The sequence below is a fragment of the Polyodon spathula genome, chromosome 24, assembly GCF_017654505.1.
Source record: "Polyodon spathula isolate WHYD16114869_AA chromosome 24, ASM1765450v1, whole genome shotgun sequence".
In the NCBI taxonomy this organism is placed as follows: domain Eukaryota; kingdom Metazoa; phylum Chordata; class Actinopteri; order Acipenseriformes; family Polyodontidae; genus Polyodon; species Polyodon spathula.
In genome coordinates, this window is record NC_054557.1 from 23,989,917 (window position 1) to 24,015,548 (window position 25,632).

Here is a 25,632-nt window from a genome sequence, read left to right on the forward strand (position 1 = left end):
CATTCCCGACTCTCAGTGAGGAGTCCTTCTAGCATTCTAGTTCTTGAGGTCTCCATATTCCACTTGTTTCTGACACCAGTGTGGCGGCAGCGTGTAGTGGGTTCCAGTGGGAAAAAAGGAAACACTAAAGATTCTTTTGCTGCTGGAAAGGCCTTTATTGTAAAATGGATTGGCGCTTATAAGTGTCATTACTTTAGCTCAAAAATGGTCTTTAGCTCTTGCTGCAGTCCTCTCTCAGCACCATCTCTCTCTTAGTGTGCAGGTTGCAGCTTTATATAGGGTCTGCAGGTGGCAAAGAGCGGACCTGGTTGCAACAAGAATGCAACAGCAACAAGTCATCTTCAGCGGGTCCGCGAGACCCGACGCTACAATACGATGTTCAGCAAGTAGAGAGCAAGTGTTGTGCATGTAGTCTGTGTTTCAAATGGGAAGACACTTAACTTTCAACAGTGAAGATGTATAGTAAATAAAGACTGTTTTACATATTTATAACATATTCCCATATATTTTTCATTTTGACATCGAGGAGAAAATGCTCATGGCAGAGAGATGTGTGAGTCTTGAGAACACGAAACTCCAAAAAAAAGGTAAGCCTGTTTTTTTTTTTTTCTCATGCTTGTTTCAGACTGTTTGAATGCAGTATAAATTGCTGAAGAAAAATACCAGGACTTTTAAAAATGTGGTTGAATCCCATTTATTTTAAATTTGTGTATACATTTTTTCGTTTCACACGCTTGACTCCAGTGCTTGCACCTCGTCAGCATCCCAAGCCTTCCTCTTGTCTACATCGATGTCAGCCATTTATTCTCACTTTTTCTTGGAATGATGCTTGAGCGTCATGACGAAATGCAATAACCTTGCCCACAGCCTGTTTCAGCCCAAAGCCAGATTATTATTATTATTATTATTATTATTATTATTATTATTATTATTATTATTATTATATTCCCTTCCCTATTTCCCTTCTCTAGGGGTGTATCATCTCACTGTATCAATGGTGTCTGCAGGAAGACTTTCTCTCTGCCGTGACACTTCAAAATGCACAGCTCAGGTGTGCAGGTGGAGAAGGGATATAAGAGATATAGCATTCTGTTGTAGGGCCCCTGTATGGTGGAGCGCTCTCCCTGGCTCTGTAAGAGATATAGCGTTCAGTTGTAGGGCCCCTGTACTGTGGAACGCTCTTCCTGGCTCTATCAACATGTCACAGGATCATGACTTTCAGCAATACACCAATCTTGGAAAACCTTCCATTTATATGAATACTGGGCTCCAGTGTTAGGCGTCCTAGCAGACTGTAGTGTCTCTACCACTGCATCTGGCAAACCTCATCTGGATAGACGGTGCTGTTCAACGGCCAGACCCAGAGTTGGAGCTGGGCTGGGTTTGGGTGCCATAATAACCCCTCCGCTTGGCTCAGGAGGTCCTTGTGGAGTGGGAGCTGCCACGGTTGGCCCAACAACATGTTGGTGAGGAGAGCAAACCAGGGGAGCCTCGGTCATCTGGGTGCAACCAGCATAACCTGGGCTCTCTTCACCTTGATCCTCTCTAGTGTCAGGGGTAATAGCGGTAGCAGAAGGAACACATACAAGAATCCCTGTGGCCAGGGGTGAGCTAGCGTGTCTACTCCCAGGGGGCCCCCGTCTCTCTCCATAGAGAACCATAGAGGGTAATGAGTGGACTCAGCTGTGGCGAAGAGGTCAACTTGTGCCCTACAAAACGTCTCCCAAATTTGAGGTTGCAGTCTCCAATCTGAGCTGTCTGGAGCTTCTCTGGACAGGACGTCTGCTGCTGTTATCCACACCGGGGAGGCGAACCGCCCTGATAGAATGCAGGTTTCTGTGCTTCCAAGACAAGAGTCTGTGCGCTGCATGGTGAAGGCCCGGTGAGTGCAGGCTGCCTTGGTGGTTTATGTAGGCTACCACTGTCGTGTTGTCCGTCTGGACCAGCACGTGTTTGTGCGCTAACTGCTGGCCAAAATGAGATAACACCAGGCTACTGCTTGTAGTCCCTGGGCATTTATGTGCGCTTGCTGCCAATGTCCCTTCCACTGACCTCTTATTCCCTTTCCATTCCAGACGGCTCCCCAGCCCAGGCTGGAGGCGTCCGTAGTGACTTCCCTTCTGTGAAGGGAGCTGAGGGGAGTTCCAATGCGCAAATTGCCGGGGCGGAGTCACCACTCCAATGTCTTCCGGCATTGTCTGGACACTCGCCCCAGCCGGTGTAGATCGCGGACCGGGTGCAATTTGAGTGTATTCAACCAGGCTTGAAGCAGATGCATTCTCAGCAGCCCTAGAGGAAGGATTCTCGAGCCGGATGCCATCAGCCCCAACAACCTTTGAAACATTCTGACCTGTAGAAGAGCCTCCTCTCTGAATTAAGAGCGTGTGACTTCCAATGACTTGCTCTTCTGTTGATGTATGGAGAGCCCTAACTTCGTCACATGAGCTATGACCTGTCTTGTGTGTGCTTCGTGAGTGCTCTGGAATGTGCGCAAACTAGCCAATCATCCAGGTAGTTCAAGATCCAACTACCCCACAGCCAGAGCGGAGCCAGTGTTGCATCCATGCACTTGGAAAATGTGCGGGGCACCAGCGAGAGACCAAACGGCAGCACGTAGAATTCATATGTGTTGCCTCGAAAGGCAAAGCGTAGATATTTTCTATGCGCGGGACTGATCAGAGCCTGGAAGTAGGCGTCTTGCAGGTCAATCGATGTGAACCAGTTGCCCGGCTGGACGGACTGTCCAACATGTTGAACTTCCTTTGTTTAAAGAACATGTCGAGGAAACTGAGGTCCAGAATAGGTCAGAAACCGATGTACCTCTTGGGCACCTGAAAGTACCTGGAGTAGAAGCCACTGAGGGCATCGTTTGGGTTTACCAAGCACACAGCGTGCTTCTGTTGAAGATTGGCAATCTCCTGTTGAAGAAGAATTGTGCACGCTGGTTCGACGGTGGTAAAGAGCACACCCTTGAAGAGTGGAGGGTCTAAGCTGAATTGTAGAGCGTAACCGTGTGTCATTGTCGATAGCAGCCAGGAGTCCTGGGTGCAGCATTGCAATGGGTCATGTCCAGTGGTCAGTCCGGCTGTGAGGGGGGAAGGTAACAGCCGGAGCCTCTCAGGGGCGGTCTCCCTTGGGCTTGGGAGGGGGCACATCTTTTTTAGGCCCCAGCCTTGGCCTCCAGCTGGAGAACCGGTTATCCCTGGCTGGCGGTGGTCACTTACCACCGGCTTTTTCTCTGCCTGTTTGTTTGGCCTGTGGTGGAGGGCGGCGTTCAGGCCTAGTTATCTAGGCAGGCTGGGAAGGCCACCTAGGGCGCTGGTGATAGGCAGGAAGGCGCGAAAACAATTCAAATGACAGAACCAAAGACCATTCTCGCCTCAGGGTTCTCATTAAACAGGAGATGACGTCTGCAGGAAGTGACATGGAACAGGAGCCGGCTGAGTTTCCAGACGCTAGCACCAGTCAGAGCCGTAAGTTTTACTGAAGGGGTTCATTGGTCCCTGATCGCCCCTGGATCACAGATGAAATGATGAACCCTGTCATAAGCAGGTGCTGCTGGTGTATAAGGGGCGTTGGGGTACCGCCCCACCAGTTTGAATTGAATAATAATTTGTTATTTTGTCAATGGCTGCTAGTAACATCATTATAGTAATTACATTGCCTACTGTGACCACCGCAAATGAACATGAGCAAGTGCAGTAAGGACTTCGTGCTGCCCCCGTAGCACATGCGCAGCAGTGATTCCTGAGCTCTGTGCTGAATGGCTATACTCGCATGTGGTCAGGGATATATGGGGCGTGTTATCTGTTGGCCAACCACAGTGTTTTGTGGGTAAAATAGCCGTTACCTACGAAATGTGAGTAGGTGAGTACAGTTTGATTTAAGGTATAAGATGATGCTTGTAGCAGCTTGTCAGTTGCTGTGCTATATTACAATACCTGATTGTATTATGTTAATTATGATATATAATGTGCATGTGGGTGTGAAAGAGAGAAACGTTATCATATTACATCAAGTAATCTTTTCCTGTAGTTACTGTATGCGCGTAGCTTTGAATAAAGGTAACCTTTCTTTCTTATTTTCTAACGCCCCACATGTCTCAAAATTCAGCAGCTGCTGCTGCCCGTAAGAAGAACTACTGTATATATAGACATAACATATGCTTTCCTGTTGCATGAATTGAATAACAAAATTGACTTCAAAACGCACCAGCGTAGAGAAGCCCTACAGCCGCCGGTTCTGCGGCCGCTGCTTCAGCCGGCTGAGCAACCAGCGCTCCCACAAGGGGACTCACCGGGACCGGGGGCCAGGCTGGGGTGCTGCTCAGAATCCCGCCTTGGCCACCATCACAGCAGCACTGGCACCCACTCCATGTACCCCTGAGTGCGGGTTCAGCTTCGTGGGCTTCGAGATGGTGTCGGGTACCAGTGTGTCATAAAGGAGTGAGCTAGCCTATCCATACCAATCCGTTGACTCCACTTAACACGCAGTTGACTCCATTTATTTGCAATTTTTTTTAGTGCATAATTTTCCACGATTGTATGATACTTTTAAATACATATCAGCTAAATCCATAATTCCCTTAATTGCAAAAAGCTGCATGGTCCCAAAATTCTAATCCTATGTAATGACTTAGAATGCATAGCAATGTCATAACAGCAGGAAAAACTGGCGAGAAACACAAAAAATGGCAAAACGAATCTGCAAAACTCTTGAGCCTCAGCACACTACGAGCCTTCATGAAGGCAGGTCGTCAGTCTTATGACAATTCTTTTACAGTTGTTTATCAGCTCAATCGTCCGAATACTGTGCATAATTCAGTTTATTAACAAGATATATAGTAAGGTACTGTACACACCTGTTTAACTTTTATGTCTGTACATGTTTTATGTTTAACTGTGAACCCCTCTGATCCTGCCTGCCTATACGATAGTGTTGCTGTCATGACAAATTCCGACACCCTGCCAAATTTGCTCCACCCTCCCATAAAAGTATATTAACAAACTTTACTAATATGTGTCAAAACAACCAGCGCTATTGATATATCTGTATGAGACAAAATGGGTTACCATGGTATAATATAGTATTACAAATATAATATTACAAATAATAACTGTTTTGCGTAAATATGTAAACATACACACACGCACAGCTATGGTTTAACTATGAGAAACCCCTGCTATATATGTAATGTGATTTCAGATTTTATGATCAAGCATTTACATTTTGAGTGGATAAATGTAACTACAGACAAACACATTTTCAGCTCAAACCAAACTTTTCCCTGTGACTCTAAAACAAATGAGTTATTGGAGGATGAGCAAAAAAAAACATGTAGCATTCCTTGGGGGGGGGGGGGGTTTCAATGCGTGTACGTGTAATAGTTGCAATGTGTGTGAGCATGCGTGCAGGGGTTGCAATATGTGTGCATGCGTGCATTGGCTGCAATGTGTGCATACATGCAGGGGTTGCAATTTGTGTGTGCATGCAGGGTTTGCAATGTGTGTGTGCATGCAGGGGTTGCAATGTGTGTGTGTGTGTGTGCGTTCAGGGGGTGCAATGTGTGTGTGTCCGTGCATGGGTTGCAATGTGTGTGTGCATGCAGGTGTTGCAATGTGTGTGTGCATGCGTGCATGGGTTGCAATGTGTGTGCATGCATGCAGGGGTTGCAATGTGTATGTGTGCATGCAGGGGTTGCAATATCTGTGCATGCGTGCAGGGGTTGCAATATGTGTGCATGCATGCAGGGGTTGCAATGTGTGTGTGCGTGCAGGGGTTGCAATGTATGTGCATACGTGCAGGGGTAGCAATGTGTGTGTGCATGCAGGGGTTGCAATGTGTGTGTGCATGCATTCAGGGGGTGCAATGTGTGTGTGTCCATGCAGGGGTTGCAATGTGTGTGTGCATGCGTGCATGGGTTGCAATGTGTGTGCATGTGTGCAGGGGGTGCAATGTGTGTGTGTGCATGCAGGGGTTGCAATGTGTGTGTGTGTGTGCAGGGGTTGCCTGCATGTGTTAATGTGTGTTTGTAGGGAAATTGGGGTACATGTTTGGCATGTAGAACGTGTGTGTGTGTGTGTGGGGGGGGGGGGGCATATAAGGGGGTGCAGAAAAAATTTGTGGATAATAAGAGTGAGAGAGAGATAGAGAGGGAATGTGTATAGGGAAAAGGAAATAGCAATTGCAATCATTTATTTTCAGTGTTCCCTTTCCCTACTTTATGATTTAATTTTATTAATTATTGTACATAAACAGTTTGAGCCTTAATATACTCAAGGTTGCAGTCTCGTTTCTGTCCCAAAAAGAACCCAAAAAGCTACAATAATATAAAAACTCAACATTTTTGGAGTTGGATATCTAATCCAAATCATATACTTGTAATATAAACCCTAAGTAGAAAATACATGAAGTAGCATTATATGCATCAAAATTGTATAAAACTGTGATATTTATTAAAGGTAATACTATGAAGATGTAATCAATAAATGTTAAAGTCATACACAAAACACTTCAAAATCTGTTTTCATTTCAAAATGCAATCTGACAAACCGTTATCATTCAAACTGCTAGTTTTCCCTTAAATTTCAAAACAGCCAATCAGGATAATGAGAAAGAAAAAAGATGGATCCATGTTTGAAATAAAATGGCAAATAAAGCTTTCATCAAGAAGAGATTGTAGAAACTGATATTCGTTTATTGATATGTTTTATTTTCAATACTAAAATGGTTTAAAATGTATTGGACATAGTCTGCATGTTATTTAAGATACTGTGATTTTATTTATTTATTTATTTATTTTTAAAGACACACTCATCAAAACCTTAATTTACATAAATAAAGCAACAAGCAATGCCATGCATGAGATAGCACTGAATATGCATCTCTACCTCCTAATTTAGATTTGTTTCCAGACCTCACCGATGGCCTTAGGAATCTCTCCATGGCTGAACTAAAGCTTGCACTGAAACCACACCATGCTTCTCACTATACAAATATTGTGTATGTGCTCTAGGACATGTACAGTGATAGTAGGAAGGAAATATTTGAGTTTTCTTTTTTTTTTTTGCAAAAAGTTGAACATTCCGCGAGAGAGAGAGCAAATTCCATGATTTTTTTCACAATCACAGAATCCTGGAGCGACTAACTAGTGTTCCCTTAAAATACACCTTTAAAATGCCTGCTTGTCAGGTATTTGCGAGCATTTTACATCAAAGCTACCAATCGGCCCCTCCGTGGAGTGGTGTCCTCGATCCCGCCTCACCGAGCTAATAAATAGTCACTGTGAGGAGATCTCAGCCTCTTTTGCCTTTCACAGACAGGTAGGTAAAGTGGTGAGTATTACTCTAACCCTTTTTTCCAGTTGAGATTGACTCTTTCTTTGAGAGCTCCTTCTTTGAGTATTTGTGAGCTCCTTTGCAATTAACTCCTGGAAGTAGGCTTGCCACTTCCCAGGAATGAGAAACTAGGCAACTGAAGGCTGAGCTAATGCTACGCAACTGCATTTCATTTTGAAAAAAAAAATTATAATAATTTCTTCATCAGCCTACATCACTCGCCGATTGTAGCCTGCTTTCTAACCTCGGCAGCTTGCTGCACGGTACTTTCTGTTGTTTCCTCTGCTCTTTGCAGCTGTTAAAAAAAAAAAGGAGAGAAGGGAGACATGACCCTCCAGTAAGTCCAGCCTTGCTCTGCACCTGCTGTTGACTCAAGGGCTGTGGGCAACCTCAGTACACCCACTCGATGTGCGAGGCCTAGCGCCCTTACAGGCCACCAATTACTATTGATTTTACTGTGACTAAAAAAAAAAAAAAAGACAACACTGTCAAGTGTCTCTCTCTCTTAAAAAATAAATAAATAACTGCACGCTTCCTCCATTAGGCTTTGGCCTTAATGTTGAGCAGACCACGTGGATCACCACTTATCCATAAAGGTGTGTTATTGTGTGAAAAGAAAAAAGAAAGGAACAAGTATGTTTTTCTTTTTCTTTCTCTCTTTTTCTTCTCCAGGTTTGTAACTGCACCCCCCTGCTGCATGCTACGTGCTGCACCGGTTGAGGGCTCCACACGGTCTGGATGTCATCTTGGGTGCTCCACTCCACTGTAAGCTTTGTGCTGCACTGGTTGTGTGACTGCACTACAACTGTCTGCAGGCTATGCTCCACACCGTTGCAAGCTACACGATGTTCCTGGTTGTGTGACTGCAAACAGGCCAGACACAGACACGCAGCCTAGTACCTTGGTGCTTTGCCCTGCGTACTTGGTGTTTGGTGCTTCGGCACCCCAGTGTCTAGGCCTCGATGCCCATGGTACCCTCGGGTCCTCTGTGCCTCAGAGCCTCGGTTCCTTGGTGATTCGGTATCCTCGGTGCCTTGAGGACTCGCCACCTCTGCATTTCAGCGCCAGCGGCATTTCACCAGCACATTCAGTCCTCTGAGGTTTTTTTCGATGCCTTGGTGTTATACAGCCTCAACGCCTCGGTGCTTAGGCTCCATAGATGCTCCAGAGATACATACCTTGACTGAAATGTCTAATTAACATCTGTGTGCATCCTGCAGGTGGAAATTGCCTCCACAAGACAAACAAGTGGTGTGTGTGAGGTGCCTGGGCATTGAGGATACATCTGTTGCTTTGGCACACAGGTCTTCTTGCTCATTTTGCATTTGGTCCAAGGAGAGCACCCTACAAAAAAGACTGACGCTTTTCTCGGACTAGAACCCTGCAGCCAGCCTAGGAAGTCATCATCGGTCTCGAGATCCCAGGTCTCCCCTCCCTACCTTCCAAGCCCTGTGCAAAGTGTTCCTTCTGCTCAGGCTCCACAGCGCCACTGCAATCACAATAGATCTCCCTCAAGGGTCAGAAAGAGAGCTAGAAACACAGACCAGGCGAGGGATATTGCCGAGTTAAAGGCCAAATGCCCAGATTAAGCAGGCAACTTAAGCAGGCAGCAGGTCCCCCCTGCTCCTAGCCCAGCTCCACCAGCGCCTGCCTCAGAGCATATCCCGGCTTCACCAATGGTTGCTACAGAGATTGAACAACAAGATGTGGTGATGAGCGAGGAGGAACAGGATCCGCTCTCCCTTGCGGCTTCCTGGGATAAGGAGTCCTTCTTATGGATGGAGACTCAGGACCCAGACCTCATCTTGGAGCCTAAGATTCCAGCTCCCTAGAACTTGGTTCGGGCACTGATGGAAAGGGCCGCAAACTTCCTCCAGGTACCCTGGAAGGCAAGTTCCGAGCAGCACAGGTCAGTTTTCAGACCAGCACAGACTTTGACCCCCCCCCGTCCTTTCCGGCATTCCCGGACTTCCTGGAGGAAGCAGGCTTAGTGGTGGTGCGCAGACAGCTGAGGCTGTCTCAAGCAAGGGTCCCGAATGCAGACAAGTCTGCCTTATTGGATGCGTCTATCTCCCCTGGCCATACTTTTGGACCAGCGGAACAGGTGATCTTGCACCACTCTCACAGAGAGCGAGCGGTGTCCCGACAGGTGGCAGCGATGCTCTCCTCCCATGCTTCGACAAGGGGATGGGGGAGGTGATGGCATTCGGCAGTTACCACGTTAACCCTGACTTTCCCGATCCCTATGGCACTAGGGGGTGACCTGAGGCACCTGCGTGGCAAGGAGCTAGCATCAAGCGTGGGGGAACGCTGGATGTGGGGCCCCAGCGCACCACCGCCCAGGAAGACAGTTCCACCGGAACCGACCCAGGCAGCCTCCACCCAGCCTCAGCAGGAGTCATGAAGGCCTGTGGCCTCAAACCCACCCATACGCACAACACCTGGGCGACTGGTTTACAACAGTAGACCTGAAGGATGTGTATTTTCACGTTCCTATCTGTCCAGCGCACGAAAAATATCTGCCTTACCCTGTTTCAGCCAGGGTCCACAGTGCAATTAGTGTTGTACCAGAAACTACTGGGTCTGATAGCCGCAGCGGACAACCATTATCGAATGGGATAGAGCCCTCTCTGACTCACTGAGCATATATAAAAAAAGCTGCCCTATCAGGGCCCTGCTGTGAGGGGGAAGACCGTCTCACCTCTTGCTAAAGAGGGATGTCCTCACAATAACATATCGCCATTTTCTCTCTCACTTCACTGAGACAGGTCATAGATTGCTTCGTGCTTTCTTGTCCAAATTTGGCTGATTTGTTGGTTTATACCTACAAATTTATTTACATCCATGGTAAATCACGCTTTTGAGCGTTATTAAGAGTGCTCTTGCTTGATTTTCCCATCAGTTTACTAACTAGAGATGGTTTCGACCCCTCTTGAGAGACTGGCGAGCGGCCATTACTCTTTTCTACTGCACAAGGCCTTGTGTAGTTTCGGAGCCATCTACAGCCCGGCACCGACCGCACGGGCTTGCGGCATCGTCATCTACGCCGATTTAATTGGCCACAGCGACCAAAAAAAAACAAACAGCTCGGGCAGGTGGAACAGCACCTTCTCTGCCCCGATTGACTCTGCACAGGTGTAACCATCTTTGGCGCCACCTACACCCCGATGACACTGACCGCGGCACCAACAGCGCTCTCCTCGATGATGATCCCGGCATCGGTGAACAGCTTCGGAGCCGTCTACAGCCCGGCACCGACCGCGCTAATCATCGGCACCGAGCTCAGCAGCCCTGCCTACAGAGTTACCAGAGACCTCTCCCGCACACCTGGATCACCCTCCCCTTCCTCACCACTGGTACAGAGGTGTAGACACCTCTCAGGGAAAGCAAGATGGTCACCGCTCCCCTTCCTTGTGCAGGCGCAGACGATCCCCGTTGGAGTCACCTCGGAGGTGCCCAAGCTCGGCCAAGCGCCCCTGCCGCATGTGTCACAGAGAGGAGTTCTGGGCACAACTGCAGCATGCAACTGCAGCCACGGACATTCCTTGGCTAGCAGAATAGGAGGAAAAGGGGAACCGCTTCCTCCAGGAAAAAGGGCAACCACAGCAAACCCTCCCTTTTGCCAGGACTTCCTGGAATTGGTGTGCTCCTTCTGGAGCAACCCAGCATCTGCGCCCTCAGCCTTCAGAACAGCAGAGTCTCTGCTGCACACTGCAGGAGCCCAAAAAGCGGGCCTAGGCACATTACCCACTATCAGGGACACGGTCATGGTATTGGTGCAAGGTTCCACCTTCACCAAGGGGGATAAGGACCCAACCTGTCCGTCTAAGCCTTGCAGGACAACGGATGCCATGCTAAAGAAGGTGTATGTATCGGCAGCACTGTCAGTTAGAGCAGCGAATGCCATGGCTATACTGGTGCTCTATCAAACCCAGTTAGCAGAGAGGCTGCAGGAAACAGTGGACTAACAGACAAACACGGTGAGTCAAAACAAAGGTTATATATTTACTCTGTTTATTTCTCCTTTTAAATTCTCTCCTCTCCACACCCGTTCTCCACTCACCGAACACACAACCCAGAGTGAGTGAAAACATGCTGCTTTTATGCAGCTGTACCAAGACTCAATTGCTAATCAATCATTCAATTGGAGTCTCGGTACAACTGCACATCAATTAATAAAAGTGCAATTCCCCGTGATCACATATTATTCCATTTTAACTGCACGAGAAGTGCTGTGCAATCCTCGTGCCTAAATAAAATATACATTTTAAACACTTTTGCGCATAACCCATATTATATCCCGTGTACCAATTACAATACACCAACATTAACACACAACATACAACACAGAAACATACTCAGGGGTGGGGCAACATTGCCACAGTCCCCTATTCGAGCCCATGGCGTCAGCAGAACTGCACCCTGTTTCCTTGAAGGTGACGTTTTTAATAGCCATTACGTCTGCCAGATCAATGACACATGTATGGCTTTCACTGGAAATGACTTGCAGGTAACATTAAGAAGAAATCCAGCCTTTTTGCCAAAGGTGGTATCTCCATTCCATATTAACCAACCAGTGGTTTTGGAAATTTTCAGACCTCCCCTGCACGAGTCAGAGGAGGACTGTAGAGAGCACATGCTCTGCCCATTTCGGGCTCTGTGCTGTTACCTGGATAGGATGGCGTCCTGGGGACAGTCCAACCAGCTGTTTGTCTGCTATTGGTCCCGCTCTAGAGGTCAGGCCCTGTCGAAGCAATGTCTAGCGCACTGGGTGACAGATGCTATACACTTGGCGTATGAACAGGCGGACTCCTCCCTACAGGGGGACATTACTGCCCATTCTACCAGGGGCCAGGCAACTTTGTGGGCTTTCCTTCATGGCGCCTCCTTAGACGAACTATGCAATGCTGCTACATGGACAGGTAGTCAGATATTTGCGCATTTTTACTGCCTTGATGTTGCAAACCGAGTGAGGCCCTCTCTGGGCTCTAGGGTGTTGCAGGAGGCATGCCCATAGGCGTCATGTGGGCTCTGTGGCTATCGCCGTGAGGCTGTACTGTAGGTAATCTGGAGCCACAACAGCTTTGGTACATCTTCCCATTCGGTAATGGTTGTCATTCCATTGAAAGGGAATGTTAGGTTATTACCATAACCCTGGTTCCCTGAAAGAGAATGACAACCATTACCCTTTGAGGTTGTGTCCCCACCTGAAAGAAAATGGTGACATGTTACTGTGAGGACGTCCCTCTTCAGCAGGAGGTAGAAGGGACTTCCCCCTCACAGCAGGGCCCTGATAGGGCAGCTTTTTTATATATGCTCAGTGATTGACGGTGAGAGAGGGCTCTTTCCGATTCGGTAATGGTTGTCATTGTTTTTCAGAGAACCAGGGTTATGGTAATAACCTAACGTTACTCCACATGTGCCCGCTTCAAGAGTGGCACAGTGTCTTTCGGCTACACCCCAAGCGCAACAGACATCGTCGGCTGACAGTCTCTTGTCTGTGCTGGAAAGCGCTACACTGGTTGAGGCAAGCCCCTGATCTGAGCGAAGACGTAAGGATGGGAGTCATTTACCACTGTCAAGTGGTGACAACAGACGCACCCAACTCCGGTTGGGGGGCAGTTTGGGTAGGAAGAGGAGTCCGTGGATCCTGGTTGGGCCGTTGGACGTCCCTGCACACAAACGCGCTATGGCTGAGAGAAGTCCACTTCGCACTCAAACATTTTCTTCCTGTGATCCGCAACAAACATGTCCTTGTCTGCATGGACAACATGTCAGTGGCCTTTCGGAGGATGATCTGGGCAAAGGGGCACCTCCTATCCCCCCAGGCTGTACATTTCCCAGGAGTGGTGAATTGGGCGGCAGACTTTCTCTCGAGGGAGGGTCCTCACCTGTCAGAATGGCGACTGCATCCTCAGGTGTTGCAGTGCATTTGGGAAAGCTTTGGGGAAGCAGAGGTCGACCTATTTGCCATGGCAGAGATGACCCATCGCCCCCTGTGGTTCTCCCTCTGCAGCTGCGGAGGTCCACTAGGCGTCGACACCCTAGTGCACAAATGGCCCAAAGTGCTTTTATATGCTTTCCTGCCTATACCGCTGCTCCCTGTCTTCCTTGAGAAGGTCAGGAGAGAGAGAGCGACAGTGCTCCTGGTGGCCCCCAAATGGCCCATGAGAACCTGATTTTTTAACCTCTGCCAGCAAGGCCAGCCCTGGGAGATCCCGCTGCGCATGGATCTCCTCAGTTAGGCAAAAGGCATACTCCAACTGTGGGTCTGGTCCTTAAACTGGACCATCTGCCTGCCCTAGGACTCTCAGACACAGTAATGAGTACACTACAGAACACTGGGTCTACTTCCACAAGAGCATTGTATGCCTACAAGTGGAAACATTTTCCAAATTGGTGCATGGCCAGAGGCCATGATCCTGTGTATTGCCCTATAGCAGTTATTTTGCAGTTTCTGCAAGATCTACTAGAGGCGGGTAAATCCCCCTTTACATTGAAAGTGTACCTAGCAGCCATATCTGCTTGCCATGTTCCCATTGACTCAGTATCCCCGGCACTCATATTCTGCGCACGAACCTTGCTCTCCTCCCTAAGGTGATTACAACGTTTCAATTGAATCAATCAGTGGAACTAGAGGCTTTCCATCCCCCTCCCTTCCCGGAGGAGTTGGATAGGAGATTAAAGTCCCTCTGCACAGTTCGGGCATTGAAATGCTATGTGAATAGAATGAGAATGCTGCGTCAGTCTGACCAGCTCTTCTTTTGTCATGGTGAACGGAACCGAGGTCAAGCCCTCTCTAAGCAGCGACTGTCCCATTGGATTGTGGACACGGTTTTGACTGCGTATACTAATGGCGGCCACATATACTAGAGGTGTGGCTACGTAATGGGCCCTCTTTAGATGTGCCACATTGACCTATATGTGTACTGCGGCTAGCTGGACTACCCAGCATACATTTACCAGATTCTACTAATTTAATGTCGTAGATCCCTCTATGCCTTTAATATGCTCTAGTGTCCTTGAGGTTGCATGTTTACACCACCAACACTAGATAGCGGCAGCAAGATCTCCCTCATGACGGATGTAACCTTGGTTCCTTGAAAGAGAAGATGACCGTCAGCCTTGTGAGGTTGCATCACTCGCATTTTCTGGTTTAATGCAAAAGAGACTGAGATCTCCGATCAGTGACTATTTATTACCTCTGTGAGGCGGGATCGAGGACTTCACTCCGCGGAGGGGCCTATCGGTAGCTTTGATATAAAATGCTTAGAGAAAACCTGACAAGCAGGCATATCCCCCAAAAGTATTTAATTTGGCGGTCATCTTCTCTTTCAGGGAACCAGGGTAACATCCCTAACCTATTGTTTTCTACTATTATAACAACCTTGACTTGCATAAAGAAGGAAACAGTGAAATAGCTTCTATCACTCAATTTTCAAGGTGTGGTATCCGAAGAATAATCAACAAGTACACAGAAACATCATCTGTAATTAACAAGCCCAGGACTGGAAGACCCAAAAAACTGGCTAACAAGGATGAACATTACTTAAAGATACTATTCTTAAGGAACAGAAAGAAGACAAGTGTTGAATTGACAACAGAACTGACAGAAGGCACAGGTGTCGTCCATCAAATCAACAGTGCAAAGGTTACTCTTGAAATCAGGATTTAAAGGATGTGTTTCAGTAAGAATACCTCTGTTAAAAAAGGGGAACCAGGCTAAAATATAAACAAGAACACAGAAATTGGACTATGGAACAATGGTCAAAGGTGCTTTGGGCTGTTGATGGATGGACAACAATACCTTTACCTTCTGCCAGTTGTTAAAATCCAGAGGCTAGTATAGTTCCTATAATAACCAAACGTTATCTTCATCAGAATTGCTAATAAGCAGCATCTGTTTAAGTATAAAAACAGATGCATCTGTATAAATGCATAATTAACAATGTATTGTCTATTTATTGTTTGTATCTATTAATAATAGCAACTGCTTCATATAAAAAAATGTATTTCTTTAAGAAGCTTGTTATAGGTTGAAGTCTGTTTCATATCCTTTCTCCATATGTATGAGCCATTGTTTACACATTATTGAAAAAGTGTCTATTATTAAAAATACAATGTCTCAGTTATGGCTCCAATTAATGACTGAACATTTTTGAATACTCTAACAATAGTAGTTCTTAATGTACTGTATGTTTTACTTGTATCCTTCAACTTTAAATTTGATTTACGGATATCACAATATGATCCCGCGGAAAAATGAAAAGGGAGATACTTTTTTTTTTTTTTTTTTAATATTGCCACAACCTCGAGGCATTATACTGTAGTACTCTTCGTTGTCTATCATCGACAACCAAACCACTCCCCGGTCTTGACTGCTCATGGATATGCATGTCAGTGGTAATTTCTGTCTGCGGTTCGGCGATAAAGAGCTCTTGTCAGTCCAGGTGAAAACATCGACAGAGGAAATAAGGATTTGTGTCTTTAAATAAATTTAGGTGAATCGTATTTAAAAGTGCAACCCTTTTAAAAAAAGAGGTTTAGAATAGAAAATGAGGCAGACTTACATTACAGAAGAGGGGAGGGAAGAATCGCTACCGGAACTCTGTGGATTCCCACGATGCACCGTTTCGACGGGGACGGAAGAAAAGGCAGAGTTGACTATCTTGTCTATGTAGAAGATTTTTGACACAGGGTCGTGTTATTTCCCCCCCCAAAACAGCGTCAGATTAAAAAATAAATAAAAAAAACGGTAGGCCTAACAATCCATCGTAAATTTTAAAAAAAAAGAGACATTCCAAGTTTTTTTATTTAAATGTTTCTGCAGCGTGGACGATAAAAAAAAAAAAAAAAAAAAAAAAATGCATTTTTAATTGAAGTTAGTTGTTTGCGACGCACGGGTGTGACAGACCCTTTGTCAAATGGACAAATACGCTAAAAGGCACCTGGGAAATCAGTCGAAAATAAGGTAACGATCTTTTTGTGTTTAATATTATTTCCAACATATTTGAGGCCGAGTTACTTTTTTGAGCTGCAGGCAAACCACTGATACTATACTCCTGCTGGAAACATCATTCGAACCCATGAGACAGTTTCTAATGGTCTGTAATGTCAGTGGTTCATAGTGATTTATGATATGTTGTAATTGTGTTTTACAACACGATGAAAAAAAAAAAAAAAAACACAGTACACATTACATAAATACAGTCTCACCAAAAGGTGTACACGAGACAAGTCCAATAATGTAAACCTTTAGTTAATAAGATGTTTTATAAAAAGTGCCTAACAATTTACAACAGGCAATCCTTAAAGATCAAACAAAGAAAATAAATAAAACAATATTTTGGTAAGGGTGTGAATTGCTGTATCTCCCGGATTAAAGTATAAAAACATAATATTTGTGTGTATTATTGCTTATACATAAACTCAACATTTGCTTGATTATTGCAGTTACATTTTAAAAATGAAATAAAGTGATTGGAGTCTGTTATAAGCTTAGCAAATGCGTTAAAAACAGAAACAACTTTTATAGAGCACCTTTCATCACAAATGTTAAGCAAATAGAAACCCATGATACAAAAGAGAATCAGATTAAACAAAGTGAGCAGTGCTGTTCATATTTAGTTACACAATGTACTTACCAAACATAAATATTTACATATTTATAAAGTACACTGTGACGTGAATGCATTTTCATAAGAATGTTAAAACTACGTTGTACATAATGAACTTTTTTATGCACGATTTTAAAAGGGTGATTTATCAGCTGTATATACCAGTGTAAGTAAAACTTTTGAAAGAGGGCTCCTTCGATATTGCACCAGTAAAAGGTTACATATTTATGCGAAAATAGTCCAGTCTAGCCCAGAAAGTGTTTGGCCATTTTTTGTTAGTGTACTAGCCTAGTATTCCTGAATATCTTATTGTCTCTGAATTTAAAAACCACACAATTCATGAAAATGAGAACTGTTGCTGTGGGGAAACCCTGTCTCCTGCTGTGATACAAGGCAAAATATCTCTGTGCTGCTGGCAGATACAAGCTGTACTATCTTGATGCTGCTGATGACACACAAAATCAGTGTTGTCAGCACTTTTATCAGCATTTCTGATAGTGGAGTGTGGAATCTTGACTTTACAATTGGCGGAGTGCTGCCGGGGTAGGGAGGGCTTAGGTTGGCAGAGAAATCCACGGCTCACCACGCATCAGTGACCCCTGTGGCCGATAGGGCGCCTGTGGTTCTGCAGTGGAGCCACCAGATCTGTGTTATCCTCTGGCATTATAGGTCTGGTGGCATCACTCTGGACCTGCAGTGCGAAAAATGGGGGCTTGGCAGGAGCACGCTTCGGAGGACACATGCTCCAGCAGCTGTTTCCCGGGGGGACAAATCTTAGCAACAGGGCGCTTAGATCTGATCGATCTATACTGAGCTGCGGGGAAACTCCGCTTCAGAACCAAGCGTTATGGGTGGTTTCAACAAACCGATTTATAGCCTGGAATGGGCGGTGAAGGTCGTTTCAGATACGGTTTTTAAACAGTGTTATTCTTACTATCATTTTGTCTATCATTTTCGACCTCTGCAACTTTGGAACCGATGGCTCCGGCTGCTTCGGGTTCATCCTGCTCTGCCTGGCCTTCAGAATCGATTTTATTTTTGTATTAGTGATCATCTGAACACTTTGCTACCGTAACGTGCATTTAAAACCTTTATAAAATCTGCGTACCCTTGTAATCTTTCAGTCCTCAGTTATTTACTTGTTTGTCTCAGATGCACGTCTTCATCCTGGAGCTGCCACGAGCTGCCTTATTTGCTTGAGACAAACTGAAAGCATTTTCTTACAGCCAACTGAAGTCCACATAGCAACCATTTCCAAAGGTGAGGTCAGATATTTACATTAGTTTTTTAAAATAATAAATAAATGTTATGTAATTTAAATTTTATTCATCAAATATATAGCCTGAATAAATGTTATGTTTTGACAAATCTTTCAGTATTGTGCTAACTTATTTTGATTTTGATTTGTTACAATTTTTTTTCTCAAGTTTTACAAAGGCAAAGGGGTATCACTAGACAAAGACAAGTGGGCATTTATAAAACAGCAGGAAACAGATTCAAAGTTTTGCAAGTTATTGGCTGTTGCAATTTGGGGGTCACTTGCACTGAAAGACAGAAATGTCACTGGAGGAAAATGGAATGCAAAAGACAATAAAACCAGAAAGTTGATGCTATCAAAGGTATGTGTTGATAAAAAAAAAAAAAAAAAAAAAAAAAAGAAAATCAGATTTGCAAACATTTCATGTTTTCACCACAACAAAATAGACGGTAGGGTTTATACACGGTGTATATTATGAAATGGTATTTTAATGCATTTTTTTCTTTTGAATTTTTTTTAATAACTTTTTTTCTAAATCTTAAGGACTGAATCAACTCTAACTTTACCAAGCCGGTCAAAGTGTGACACTAACTATACCATGTATAATACACTATTATACTTATAACATTTATATTATTATATATATATATTATATATATATAATATATATATATATATATATATAGTTTTATCAATGTTGTAGTTTACAACATTCCTGATATATAATGTGCACTCTGATATAATGTACCTGTCTCGCTCAAGGATAAACTCTACATTATCAGTGAAATCAAAAAGGGACAAAAGCGGGCACAGTTATATAGTAAACTGGGGTTGTCCAAAAGCACAGTGAATACGATATGGAAAAGTCGGGAGAAAATCCAGTCCGTGATTGATTCTTCAGTATGTGCACCTGCCTGTAAACGGTTGCGCACTTCGATGTACGCTGAATTAGAAGACACGCTTCTCAAGTGGTTTAAACAATAAAGAGATTGCATTAGTACACACAAGCGCTTGATTTTGTTAAAGGTTTTGTGATGAGCCAGCCAAGTAGAGATCAGTTCATGGACTCAGTAGTTAAACTTGAAGAGCTAAAGTTTAAAAAGAAGCAGTCGCTGCAGCAGACATCTATGAAAGATTTCCTAAACAAGCAACGTACAATATGCAGTTTGTATGGTAAAGTGTACTGCATTGTGTTTATTACTCTATTCCTGATTTTAGTATGTTTTTTGGGTTTTGTTGTTTCTATACAGTAATTTATTACTGTACAGTTTTGATACAGAACACAAGGTATACAATGTGCTCAATTTATTTTTGAGCACAAATGTCTGCATTGTCAAAAAACTTTTATTTTTGTTTGTTTTTTCTGGTTCACTTTATACATGCCATTTTGCTTGTATCTCATGCCAAAAAAGTTACATTACGTACTTACCGGTATATTATATCCGTTGTTTAGGAGCGGAGTAGAGCTGGTTTAAAAAAGTCACTGGTCTTGCTTTTGAGTTTTTTTTTTAATTTGTAACTGGTTTCTCATTCAGACTGCCAAGCGAGGGTTAAGTTTGCTTTCTGATTGCTTGTCCCTGGTTTCCAAAGCAGTGACAGTGTCTCTGAGTTGACGAACTCCACAAAGATTTGTGCTGCGTATTTTGATCTCTGGTGTCCTAGGAAATAAGCTGATAAAGATCTAGAATTTAAAGGAGAGGTTCCATTGTTTCTAATGTCTATGAGCTTAGACTGGGAAATAAGTGGATTGAGCCTAGGAAATAAATTGATCGGATATGTTAACAAACAATAAATAATTAAAAAATAATTTTGTAAGTATAATTTATATAAATGAGTAGATTGGATGTCTTCGACAGTATGACACTAGATAAGAGAATGTGAATATCGCTGTAGATCAGATATATTTGCCTAACAAAATAAATAATTTTGTAAGTAATTTTTATTAATAACTAGATTGGATATATTCAACAGAATGATGCTAGATAATGGAATGTAAATATCGCTTTAATATATATTAGCAACAAATACATAATTTAAAATGAAATTTGTAAGTAGCCTGTGATATTAATGTGTATTTCTGTTTGTGTAACAAATGTTAACTAGCTAAATGTGTTACATATTAATGTTATTTTGCATTTCTGTTTTGGGAAGGTATGTGAGCAGTTTTCCAAAAGTTAAGCATGAGTTGTCGTGGAAAAAATTCAGATCCATACTGCGATTACTAACTAGGCCACGGTGCACATAAGTCACATAATGTACTTGAAAAATGTTGCTTATACAGTATTATGATTTTGTATTATGTGCTTTGTTTCATTTATTTACAGTACTTTGTATAATTGGGACAGAAAACGATCAGGAGACTGGTTATCATCATGCATGTATTTCAGTTACAAGTTTGGGAAGAAACAATACAGTAATCCCTCGCTATATGAGATTTCAATTATACGAGACACATAAATGAATACCTGTTTTTCATTTAAGAAGCATATTTTCACTCTTACGAGAAGGTAGCTCGCGAAGTGGCCAATCATATTGCGTCTGCGCAAGGCGTACGTCACAGCATTCACCACCGCCATGTGTAGCGGAGGTCAGTTGCTTCTGCTATCTCTTCTTTAAGTGCTTTTTTAAAATTTCTATTTCATATTTAATATTCTCAATTATTTTTCATAACTGTGTGTTATTTATTGTTAGCGTTTTTACAACTTCATTAATATTTTATAACGTACGTTTTCTAACACTATGATAAGCGCATGAAAGGAAACTGTGTCAGCCCCAGTCTTTGTTTGTGGGGGACTCATGCATACCGCAAGAGATTGTTTGTCATTTACTTAACAACTTTAGGCTAATTTCATTAATAATTGATATAGAATTTCAGTGATTTCATATTTAGATACCGTTCTATCCTTTGTTAAGGGGAATTTTGGGCTCTGGAACCAATCAAAGATGATAACATGGGAACCAATGGGGATTTCATTTCTGTTATGAGATCGCATAACGAGGGATTACTGTACATTAATTAAACTAAAGAGTTAACGTCTTTGCTAAACCGTGGTAAATACCTGTAGCTCAATACCAACCAAGATAGCTATTGTAAGAAAGAGAGATCATACAGTGTATGTAGGCTACTGTTATCAGCATGATTTTAAAAATGGTAAATTCCTGTAGTGCAACAACCATATAGGACATAACGAGCAATCCTGTCTACCTAGGCATACATTTTTAATTTCTGTGTTTGTCCTATCTACAGAGGATTTGACAGGGTCGGTTGTAAGACTATATCTTTTTATATAATTGTCACGTTTATGAAGAATATGGCATTTATGTTAATGTATTGTGAGCAAACAACATTCCCAATTCCCAACCTCAGTACACGACACAATTCCTTTCTAAAAAAAAAAAAAAAATAATAAAAAAAATAAACAAACTTTCGTTTGGCTGTTTGTGGTTAATTTTCTTCGCCCTATCCTGATTTAAACCTAGAACCTTTTTTAAATAAACAGAATTGTATGTGTAACAGTAAATGTTAATGCTTAAGACATGCAGACAAAACAATACTGTAGATATATATACAGTACCAGTCACGTTTGAGTACACCTGCTTGAAACCAGGTTTTTTCATGATTATGCTTTTAACTGTGTAAACTTGTCTATAAACACTTAATATTTCATTATATGATACATGTACTTATATAAGCTGATAATCATAAGTGAATTGCATTCAAAAATTTAATTTTTAAATGAAAATGTAAATCTTGTCAATTTCAATGAAATGGTCACCCAAAGCAAGGGGATTTCAGTCTGAAGCCCAAGTCTATAGCTGTCTGAAATGTGTATAACATGATGTTAGAACACTGGCCTAAGTATAAAAGTGTCTTTGTTAGATGTTCTCTGAGTTAACTAGCATGTTACCTAATTAACCTTTTGTCACCAATTATTGTTGACAGGTGCAGGTCCATGATTACTATAAATATAGGTAGCATAGGCACAAGTTTATCATTCCTGAATGTAAGGGAGCAGAAAATGGCAAAATACGCTCAGTTAAGCAAAGAATAAAAAGTCTGTAATTACTTTAAGAAATGAAGGTCAGTCTTTAAGACAAATCGGAAGAACTTTGCAAGTGTCTGTAACTGCTGTGGCCAAGACCATCAAACGATTTGAAGAAACTGGCACTCATGAGGACTGAACAAGGTCAGGCAGGCTAAGGGTGACCTCCAAATCAGAGAAGTCTGCGAAACCGGCGATTAACTGCCCCTGAAATACAAGCTCAGCTAATTGCTACTAGAAGTACAGATGTTTCAACGTCAACTGTTCAGAGGAGATTATGTGAAGCTGGCCTAACTGGAAGAATTGCTGCAAAGAAACCATTGTTAAGAGTGCAGAATAAGAGGAAGAGACTTGCCTGGGCCAAAAAACACAGAAACTGGACGTTTGAGGAGTGGAAGTCGGTCTTATGGACCGATGAGTCAAAATTTGAAATATTTGGGTCCAACCGCCGAGAATTTGTAAGATGCAGAGAGGGTGACCCCATGAGTTCTGCATGTGTGGTTCCCACTGTCAAGCATGGAGGAGGCAGTGTCATGGTCTGGGGTTAATTTGCTGGTGACAGAGTTGGTGATCTTTACCAAGTCCATGGCAAGCTCAACCAGCATGGCTATCATAGCATACTTCAGAGGCATGCCATTCCATCAGGATTATGGCTAATTGGGCAGTCCTTCATTCTTCAGCAAGATAATGACCGGAAACACACCTCAGAGTTGTGCAAGAACTATCTGGCGAAGAAGGAAAGAGAAGGACAACTCAATCTAATGACCTGGCCTGCCCAGTCTCCAGACCTCAATCCCATAGAACTTGTATGGGACGAACTGGACAGAAGAGTCATAGCAAAGCTACCCACAAGTACTCTACAGCTCTGGGAATTGCTGCAGAAGAGCTGGGAAGACATGTTGGGTGATTTCCTGCTGAAACTTGTTAACCGAATGCCTCATGTTTGTGAGGAGATAGAAAAAAGTGACATTAATAAACAAATTATGAAAGGACATTGAGACAAAATAATCTAAGATTAACTACTCAGGTGTGTGGAGAATGTACTGTTATGATAATGAAGTTAGATATCTGTAAACATTCCAAGGTGCTTAGGAACTATAGTATGTCTGCAGTGCTACCCCATTATAAGGCAACCATATAGCACGGAACTGGTTATAAAAGGCTGGCGTTTCTTGCAACTGGAATAAATATATAGTGCTCCCTCGTTATAAGGCTGTCGGTTATAATGTGCCCCGGATATAACGCTCCTACAGCATGTCCCCCAATTCACTAGTGAATAGTGAATATTTCAACAGTAAATATAGTACCGGTGTACAAACTGTAAACTTCTCAGTCTAACTTCCGTTTCTTTGTCCGTTCAGTATCTGAACTAAAGAGAAGCTGCACTGGCACTTAATATAACACAGACATCTTATTCAGCATTTGTTTTATAACTAAATAAATATTAGGCCTATTACATGGTTATCGTTCCTAATGTATTTACTTTTTTGCTGCAAGAGGAGCTGCGGCTTTCTCTGGGAGGCGAGACGCTTCAGCCCCGCTCCAGCAGCTGAACCTGGGGCGAGCCCATTCCCTCTTCCCCTCTCCTGACCTTTTCATCTTCTTGCACTTGGATTGCTTGTCTGTCGCAGAGGGGGTTATTTCATTTTGCATTTTAGTAACGTGTGTTGTGCCCCTCACCCCACCCCAATTCCCCGTTTATAAAGTTCTTAGGTTATAACGCTCATATTGTGTGTCCCGCGAGACCCGCGTTATTGTGAGGGAACAGTGTATTGTTTTTTTAACAAATGCATGTAGGATTATTTTAGTTGCGAAAACTTACACTTAAAAACACAACTTTACGGTGTTTGTTTTTTGTAGCCTACAATGTTATCATAGCAATTGTGTGCTATTAAGGATGATCAACACTACGTCACTACAAAGCTTGCGCTGTTTTGTTTTCAAAAGGTTAGTGTAACAAAACAATGAATGTTTAAACAAGTATGAAACTATGAAGGTGCACCTACTCCTTAGATTAGAATGTCAGGTTTATTTATAGTAGACACAGCATTTATTACAAGTATAAATCAGTAATGTATTTAGCAGGTCTTTGGTCAGAGCTCTGACATTCGTTTATGGAAGGTAGTTTGGGAGCAAGAATGCGAATGTATTCATAATGCAGAACACAGATAAGGCAGTCTCATAGTTGTGAACTTCGATCACCGCGTTTATAATGGGGTAGAACTGTATTGCACGTATTGAAGATTGCTAAAACTAATTTATCATCTTTGTATGTATTTTTATAGATCATTCTTAGTTTTGCGTCCTGCATGCATTACTTTACATTTATTGCAACAATGTGTGCATTGTGGTGTAAGCAAGACTAGTAGTTTTTAGAATTTGGTGTCCCTAACCTTTTGTTAAATTATAAGTATCCAAGATCCAATTTAGTGTTTAGTTTTTTTCTGACATTAGTATCATGCTATTGAAGCTCTGGAATAACATAACCTCACAATCAAATACACACTGTCTCTTGCAGGGCACAGAGGAAATATGTGATGTCATCAGGCTGTTGTTGGGGGGGGGGGGGGGAAATCCTATATAGAGCCGTGGAAGATTTTGAAGATCAAGAAAGGATGTGCTTACCCTTTTCTTATGTTGTGGACGGACCCATGTCAACATTTCTATGGTTTTTATTTACTGGTACAGAATATTTAAAGTTACTTCAACATTTCTGTATTGATTTAATACTATTTAAATTCAGTGTAATAATCAACAATTTGTATTGAGTTTGAAATAAATGTGATTAAATCAACAATAGGGTTGTCTCCTCTGTGTTTGTGAAGGTTAATCTTTTGTTCTAGTATACTGTAGTGTTTAAAGTATTAAGTTGACGTGTGAAAACAAGTGTAATTGTTTCAATTATAAAATTGTGCGATACTGTTTAAGAAAAAAACTGATTACCAGTCAACAAGTCAATTTTATATTTTTTTATCTGTGATATGGCAACCGACATGGATGGATGAAATTCGAAATTTACTCTGTGGTTGGGGTTGGGGGGGGATTTTGTTTTATGATCTTTTCAGAATTTGGATCATTACAATTAGCATGAAAACCATCAACCCATTAATTTTATTGTTTTGTTACTTATTCTCCTGTTTCAGAATGCATCGAGATGTCTACGTCATCTGCTTTAATAAGTCAGAGCCCGCTGCTGCTGCCTCAGAATAAAGAGAAGACAGTATATGATGGTTTTATTACAGTTCAGGTATGCTTTGTTATTTCATTATATTCAAGGGATAGATAATACAGTAAAGTATTTTCTGAAGACATTTTGTTGGGTGATTTATAGAAACGCCCACACACAAATACTGAGCATCAAAAGAAACTTATAACTT

The 25,632-nt window shown here is 42.8% G+C and overlaps 1 protein-coding gene and 1 long non-coding RNA gene across 2 annotated transcripts in view; both read left to right on the plus strand.

Moving 5' to 3' along the window:
- The window catches only part of LOC121298814 (zinc finger protein 271-like), a 105,453-nt gene that overhangs the window by 15,644 nt on the left and 64,177 nt on the right, over positions 1 to 25,632 (plus strand). The gene's annotated exons all lie outside the window — the stretch shown is intronic.
- On the plus strand, positions 15,687 to 18,778 carry LOC121298843. Its single transcript, XR_005947334.1, has 3 exons — positions 15,687 to 16,308; positions 18,107 to 18,214; positions 18,382 to 18,778. It is a non-coding gene; the product is annotated as an uncharacterized LOC121298843 (long non-coding RNA).